Consider the following 9,056-nt stretch of genomic DNA (forward strand, 5'->3'; position numbering starts at 1 on the left):
TAGTCGAGGGTTATGTAAGTTCAGGAAGTAAAGAAAGAGCTCTGAATGATGAGATAGTAAAAAGAAGGGGCAGATCTAGAAGGGGGAGCATTTCCCCCTAACCTTTGGACTTTATGATTTATGTGCGCACACACACACTGCAGAACTCCAAAATACTGGATCCGCCCTGAAGGGTCCTGTTGGATCAGATAGGAAAGTGCTTTTTTGTATCTGACTTTAAATATCAGCGAATGACAAGACCAAAGATATGAAATGATTAGTTTGTGACATTACCTATGGTGATGATTAGGATGTACATTTCTGCCATGATGTTGACAATCTGTGAGTGATTGGAGACCTGATCAGAGTCATCTTCATCATGCATCTGTTTTTCAGTCTTTGATTCCACGTACATAGAGACCTGAGATTCTGTTGTTTGTGATAAGTGTAAAGGATATATAACTGGACATCCTTACTAATCATTTACAAGCCTGTAAAACCTTTCTACTGACCTTGACCTTCAGATGAAACAATCTTGCAATAATCCTCTTCTTCAGTATCCTTTTTAGTAATATCCTTGTTGTACTGAACTGGTGGGCGAAAGGAAACATATACCCAAATTTTGATGGTGCCAAAAGTATAAACAGCTATTAAGGGCGATTTAGTAGTGGTGTGTTTTTATAAGTGGTGTAACAATATGGCAATACAGTATTGTATCCTGATATGGGGTTCATGATACAGTACTTCGATTTGCATTTCCTTTATCACAATACTTACGATTCATTACATGACAAGTTATTTTGACGTAATAACAGAAAAAATTCAAGAACCATTTCATGCAGATTCTCTAATATTTCCTGGTTGGGTGTGAATCTCCTTTTGTGCCTCAAGTTCTTCCCTACAATACTTCATCTTTGCTATCTTAAATTTGTAAGCAAATGATTCAGGGTTGTGATTTACCGGTGAAAAGGGAGAGAATATGAACTTGTGAAATAAAAGTACTGTTTCTTTGAGAGGCTTTTTTAGAAGTTGGAAAGAAGAAGGAAAACCAAGTTCTGTGGATAGTCAACTTCTTTACTGCAATGAATGCAACGTTTCAGTGTAGACATAACGGTGTTAGTATCTACACAGAAACGTCTCTTTCAATAAAGAAGTTGACTCTTCATAGAACTTGGTTTTCCTATATAATAGTGCTGTATCGGGACATGAATTGTCTTGCACCATGTTATCAGGGTTCATATATAGCAGCCTCACTGTATTGTTACACCATAGTTTGCTAGATCTGGGCAACTATATTAAGTCTGGCAACATTTTGATAAAGTTTATAATTTCTTAGTGAAATTGTATTTTCTAGTGAATCCAACCTTTTGCATGCCAGTTTATGTTTGTCTAGTCGTTTTATATGACAAGAGCATGTAAAACCCATTTCACTACACTTTTTAGTGAAGTTTAATTAACCTTATTTATATTTATAACACCAAATTTCCAAAAATATGGTACAATACAATACCAAGAATATTTATAGGCAATATAAAGAGATCCTATCTTGTTCCTTCATTGAACTTCTTCTACCTCTGAATCTTCTTGATATCCTATTCTCAGAGCAACTATTGATGTGTTGTGTGATTATCTCTGTCTTTGATCATATTTGTGTTGACTGTCACATTGTTGCATGTTGATTCTTTTCATTTCAGAAATGTAATTTATTCATTGAAAACATATATCCACTTTCAGCAAGTATACCATATGTTTTAACTAGTCATAGCTTTTTCTATGGTAGTTTGATATGATGAGTTTATACTTCAACATAATTTACAACTTTGTAAGTTGTTAACATCAGTGAACCTGTTTACTTTAGTGTAAATAAAAAGAGAGATAATTACTCATTTGTGTTGTTTTTTAAGCAATAGGATCAGTATGATGACCTTGCACATAATCCTCACGGTGTATAGGCACGTTTTGACTTAGGACACAGTGCTCAGTGGAGCTTCCAGGACAGACTCAGCCCACAGTGTTAAGTGTCCTAAGTCTGTCCTGGAAGGACCACTTAACACTGTGGGCTGTCTGTCCTGGAAGGACAACTTAATACTGTGTCCTGAATCTGTCCTGGAAGCTCCACTGAGCACTGTGGGCTGTCTGTCCTGGAAGGACCACTTAATACTGTGGGCTGAGTCTGTCCTGGACACAGTGCTAAGTGGAGTTTCCAGGACAGACGTAGGACACAGTGCTCAGTGGAGCTTCCAGGACAGACTCAGGACACAGAGCTAAGTGGTCCTTCCAGGACAGACTTGGGACACAGTGCTCAGTGGAGCTTCCAGGACAGACTCAGCCCACAGTATTAAGTGGTCCTTCCAGGACAGACAGCCCACAGTGTTAAGTTGTCCTTCCAGGACAGACTAAGGACACAGTTCTCAGTGGAGCTTCCAGGGCAGACTCAGGACACAGTATTAAGTGTGGTCCTTCCAGGACAGACAGCCCAGTGTTAAGTGGAGCTTCCAGGACAGACTCAGGACACAGTGCTCAGTGGAGCTTCCAGGACAGATTTAGGACACAGTATTAAGTGGTCCTTCCAGAACAGACAGCCCACCGTGTTAAGTGGTCCTTCCAGGACAGACTTAGGACACAGTTCTCAGTGGAGCTTCCAGGACAGTCTCAGGACACAGTATTAAGTGGTCCTTCCAGGACAGACCTAGGACACAGTGCTCAGTGGAGCTTCCAGGACAGACTTAGGACACAGTTTTAAGTGGTCCTTTCAGGACAGACTTAGGTCACAGTGTTCAGTGGAGCTTCCAGGACAGACTTAGGACACAGTGCTCAGTGGAGCTTCCAGGACAGACTCAGGAAACAGTGTTAAGTGGAGTTTTCAGGACAGACGTAAGACACAGTGCTCAGTGGAGCTTCCAGGACAGACTTAGGACACAGTGATCAGTGGAGCTTCCAGGATATACTCAGGACACAGTTTTAAGTGGTCCTTCCAGAATAGATAGCCCACAGTGTGAGGTGGTCCTTCCAGGACAGACTTAGGACACAGTTGTTAGTGGAGCTTCCAGGACAGACCCAGGACGAGATGATAAGTGGTCCTTCCTCGAAGTCTTAGGACACAGTATTAAGTGGTCCAGGACAGACTTAGGACACAGTGATCAGTGGAGCTTCCAGGACAGACTTAGGACACAGTGTGAAGTGGAGCCTCCAGGACAGACTCAGGACACAGTGTTAAGTGGAGCTTCCAGGACAGACTTAGGACACAGTGCTCAGTGAGCTTCCAGGACAGACTTAGGACACAGTTTTAAGTGGTCCTTTCAGGAGAGACTTAGATCACAGTGCTCATTGGAGCTTCCAGGACAGACTTAGGACACAGTGCTCAGTGGAGCTTCCAGGACAGACTCAGGACACAGTGCTAAGTTGAGTTTTCAGGACAGACGTAGGACACAGTGCTCAGTGGAGCTTCCAGGACAGACACAGGACACAGAGCTAAGTGGTCCTTCCAGGACAGACTTAGGACACAGTGCTCAATGGAGCTTCCAGGACAGACTCAGGACACAGTTTTAAGTGGTCATTCCAAGACAGACTTAGGACACAGTGTTAAGTGGAGTTTCCAGGACAGACTCAGGACACAGTGCTCAGTGAGCTTCCAGGACAGACTTAGGACACAGTTTTAAGTGGTCCTTTCAGGAGAGACTTAGATCACAGTGCTCATTGGAGCTTCCAGGACAGACTTAGGACACAGTGCTCAGTGGAGCTTCCAGGACAGACTCAGGACACAGTGCTAAGTTGAGTTTTCAGGACAGACGTAGGACACAGTGCTCAGTGGAGCTTCCAGGACAGACACAGGACACAGAGCTAAGTGGTCCTTCCAGGACAGACTTAGGACACAGTGCTCAATGGAGCTTACAGGACAGACTTAGGACACAGTTTTAAGTGGTCCTTACAAGATAGACTCAGGACACAGTTTTAAGTGGTCATTCCAAGACAGACTTAGGACACAGTGCTCAGTGGAGCTTCCAGGACAGACACAGGACACAGAGCTAAGTGGTCCTTCCAGGACAGACTTAGGACACAGTGCTCAATGGAGCTTACAGGACAGACTTAGGACACAGTGCTCAGTGGAGCTTCCAGGACAGACTCAGGACACAGTGCTAAGTTGAGTTTTCAGGACAGACGTAGGACACAGTGCTCAGTGGAGCTTCCAGGACAGACACAGGACACAGAGCTAAGTGGTCCTTCCAGGACAGACTTAGGACACAGTGCTCAATGGAACTTACAGGACAGACTTAGGACACAGTGCTCAGTGGAGCTTCCAGGACAGACTCAGGACACAGTTTTAAGTGGTCATTCCAAGACAGACTTAGGACACAGTGTTAAGTGGAGTTTCCAGGACAGACTCAGGACACAGTGCTAAGTGGGACTTCAAGGACAGACTCCAGGCACTCTTTCAGTTAGTTCCGACAATATCACAGACACTGACAAGTGGACCCTTTCAGTTAGTTCTGACAATATCACAGACACTGACAAGTAGACCCTTTCAGTCAGTTCTGACAATATCACAGACACTGACAAGTAGACCCTATCAGTCATTTCCGACAATATCACAGATGACGACTCGATAGGGGTGAGGCCATGAATATCGGACGACTGGCAAGGGGATGGGTAACAAGATGTAACACGACGGTGGTATCCAGTATAATGTTGAAAACGTTGGCCACTGAGTGCCCCAGGTACTGTAATGAGATCCAACTTGCAGTCTTACAAAATGCGATCGCACACCATCACTGAGCTTAAAGATTCAGCTGTATGGATCATCTCCTGGTGCTACGACTCCATACACGACAATGCCGTCGGTAACGTGTAGGAGACTTTCATCAGACAAATCAACCCTATGTCATGTCCTCACGGCGCACCGGGCCAGACGTTCTAGTCAGGTCGGATAGGTACAGTATTCAAGTCCCGTGGAAGTTTTGTGATGAAAGCAAGACATTGTGTTTTTTATATTCATCAGACATGCTAGTTAAATAAAAAGTTTGGTTCCAAGCTGAAATATGATGCAAATATTACTTTTGAGCACTGTACAAAATGGTAGTGAAAAACGTCCAGGAGGTCATAATGGGAGACTTAAATATTGAAAGTTTGAGGTTATTACCTTTATCCATGTGTGTTTCTTTATTCCATGGAGTTTGTTCTTTGAAGAAAACCAAAAAAATAATTTAAAAAAAAAATAATAATAAAATAAAAATAATGAACACTCCTCTCTCAAAATGGCAGCTAGCAGACGAATTTGAGCAGATGTAGGTTTTGTGCATTTTGTCAGTACATGTATACGGTTGATTCAGTTCATAAAATCAATGTAATTCAAGTTATTAATAAAGGTTAAAGAATAGGTTACCAAATGTATGTTTGCATATTTTCCAAATACAGCTGTGCAGAAAACTATATAGAGATGTTTATTTCTGTTTGATGAAACTGTCACCAAGGAGCAGTCCTTATTTCAAAATATAGTTAGTCAATATCAAATTTATGTTTTATCAATTTTTATTTAATATGTCGAAATCTTTTCTTCTAAAAGCATATATGTTTTTAAAATTGATAAGAATATAATGATATGATGGGGAGAAAACACTATTTTCTGCTTCATACTCTCTCAGTCAAATCTCTTGTAACAATTTTAAGGTGTTTAGTACTTTCATTTCGAATCATTCTAAAATGGTTATAATCTTTGAAAAAAATTATACAAATAAATGAGGGGAGAAATCCTTTTTTCATGTATCTCTGTCAACAAAATTACTTTTTCAAATACAGATGTCGATATGGAATCTGATTGTCAAGTTGCACAACTGACAGAGACAGATAACCTGTTCCTCAAGTGTATCATATGCCAACAAGAGACAAAAGAAAGACTTGTTGAAAATCCGTCAAGTTATGAAAAATTACTGAACTTTGTAAAAGAACGAGCACAATATGGTGATGAAAACTTTCCCGAGATACAGAGGAGGCTAAGTTGTGTGACAAATGAGGACTTGGTTAAGGCTGCGGCAAGCTGGCATCCATCCTGCTATAAGAACACCGTGAATACAGATAAGTGTAGACGTGCCAAAGCTCGTTATGAAAAGAATCTTTCCAAAACATCAAAAGATGCCTCTCCACCAGCGTCTAGCACTTTCACTCGTTCCAAATCTGTCCCATTTGATGACAAACTATGTTTCTTCTGTGATAGACCAGCCAGTAGACTCCAGTCACTTCACAAGGTCCTCACTGACCAAGCTGGTCAAAATCTACACAAAGCAATTGAACAGAACAACAATAACACATTTAATGTCAAGCTAAGCACTGCTTTAAACCCGGATGACGCCCATGCCGTTGACATTCGGTATCATAAAAAATGTTGGGTCAGCAATGTTACAAATGTCCTGCGGGAATCATCCATGGGGCAAAGTTCAAATTTTCGATCTGATGAAATTGCAGCAGAGATCGAGTTTATTAGCCTCTTAAAGAGGATTTGAGAGAAGGGGAAAGTGCTGCAGATGGCTAATCTGCAGGTGTCATATCAGAACATCAGATCATCAAACGGTGTAGTAAATCCTGAATGTCACAGAGCTAAAGTAAAAGAATTACTTCAAAGTGAAATACCTGGAATAGAGTTTCATCGATCCAAACGCAGGAATGAATCTGATCTTGTGAGTGTAAAATGTTCCAGAGATGCTGCAATAGGCGCAGCCTCAGAAGAGCAGCAGCTTAACGAGACAGTTGATAATATGAAAACTATATTTGATGCTGCCCGGATTCTTCGAAAAGCAATAGGCAAAGTGGACAAATGGGTTTTCACAGGGTCGCTAACTGATGCTGCCATACCAAAGGAGCTGTATATGTTCTTTCGCTGGTTGCTGCAAGGACCGAATGTCACACTATCATCAGAGGGCAAACGATCTACAGTGAGCAGACATGCCAAGAGTCTTGCTCAGACAACTATGTCTTTCTGTCTATCTGATCGCCAGTGTGCATCAAAATCTGATGTAGTCAGGTACCACCGAGAAATGCCACAACAATTAGCAGTTGGCATTGCTATTCGCCAAGCAATACGCTGTAAGAAAGTGATCAATATGTTGCATGGATTTGGTGTCTCAGTTGACTATGACAGACTACTTCGACTTGAAACCCAGATTGCAAATGCTGCTTTAGCCAGAATTGAACAGGAAGAAGTGTATGTGCCACCCAACATTGTCAATGGCCGACACATATTCTTTGCAGTTGATAATGTAGATTTTGCTGAAGATACGCCAGATGGAAAGCACACGTTACATGGTACTATTATGGCAGTGTATCAACAATGTCAGCCAAATGATGATCTCAAAAGAATCCAGCTACATGGCCCAGCAAGTGCTCGTTCAATTGAACATCTGCCAGACACTATCACAAGACTACTTGAATGTCAAATGCCAAAAACACTGAGGCCATCAAGGCCTGCTGAGGCCACATTTACCCTGATGCAAGAAAGACGCCAAATGAGTGACTACAAAAGTGACATAACATGGCTTTTTGCTAAGACCCTGACAAGGCTGAAATGTCGAAATAATGATAAGCAAATCAATACAGAGTCTCAGGAAATGGATGAGCTACAATTGGAGTCAGCAGAAGAGGCCAAGGCACCAAACCCCGGAGATGAAGATTATACTCCAACATGGTCAGCCTACAACTCCTTGATAAGCAGAGAAATGCCAGTGACTGGTGTCAGTACCCCTCCACTGATTCCTGCACCTGCACATGAATGGCAGACACTTTTGACTGTGTTGAAGAAAGCTCAGGGCATCTCCACCAAAGTTGTCGGTGAAGGACATAAGACTGTGATCACTCTTGACATGGGACTTTACAAACCAGCAAAGCAGCTACAGATGTCTCGAAATGACTGCACACACCTCATTCTCCGACCAGGAGAACTCCATACAGTTATGGCTCAGCTGCGTACTATAGGATCTTTCATAGAAAACAGTGGAATAGATATGTCTTGGATTGAGGCAGACCTCTATGGGCCAGTAACAGTGGAACAGATTTTTGGATGGGAAACATGTCAAACGTGCCATACAGGCTCATCTGACCACATTGCAGGCATTGTTCATGCTGTATGGGGAAGCTTTCTTTGAAGACAAAGAAGACATTAAACAGACCTGCACAGCGAAGGCCCAGGCTATAAACACTTCTTGCAAGAATGCAGATTCACAGAGTGTGAAAACTGCTCATGATGATTTCAATCAAACCATTGAGTCACTTCAAATCACCTATGAAATGAAAATGTTTGAGAAAAAAATGAACAGGAAGCCAGTCGCCAATGCCATGCTGCAGTACATGCAAATGGTAATAGAGATGTTGAACTACATACGAGCTGTTCGTTCTGGTGACTGGAAACTGCATCTTGAGACAACCCAGATATTTGTCAAACACTTCTTTGCCCATGACAAGTTGAACTATGCACGCATGATCCCAGTTTATCTAGCAGACATGCAGGCAGTCTCTGAGAGAGATCCAGATATCTGGTCAGAATTTATGAAGGGCAACTGGATTGTCAACAAGAACACAATTCCATTTTGTGCAATTGGAGCGGACCATGCACTGGAACAAGTAAACCGTGCTATGAAAGTATCTGGAGGACTCATTGGTATTACTCTCAACACAGCAGCTCGTAACAGATTTTTTCTGGCAGCTCCTGAACTGGCATGTTTGGCTGAAGAAGCTCGCAAAATGGCAGGATTAGTGAAAGTTGAAGCTACTCATCATCATGAAAACACTAGAGCTAAACTGAAGCAACAAGAAAAAGAATGTGACAAGTCTGATGGAAACCATCTCTGATTTTACTAACCCTTTCAGTCTTGAACAACCAAATGGGCAACTCATCAACTTGGTCTCAAAGGCAGTGATGCCATCACATGTTCAAATGGACATCAAAGAGGAGAACAGAGGTGGGTGAAGAATGTTTTCAAACCTTTGTCAGTGAGAGAATAAGAAATGAACACGTCAATTTGTGGGCACCCATGAAGAAATTACAGCTACAAATGTGGTCGTCCTCTGCAAAGAAGGTGCAGGTGAAAACAGAA

This window comes from Haliotis rubra, unplaced genomic scaffold (genome assembly GCF_003918875.1).
Source record: "Haliotis rubra isolate DU_JTF1 unplaced genomic scaffold, ASM391887v1 Scf339, whole genome shotgun sequence".
Taxonomy (NCBI): domain Eukaryota; kingdom Metazoa; phylum Mollusca; class Gastropoda; order Lepetellida; family Haliotidae; genus Haliotis; species Haliotis rubra.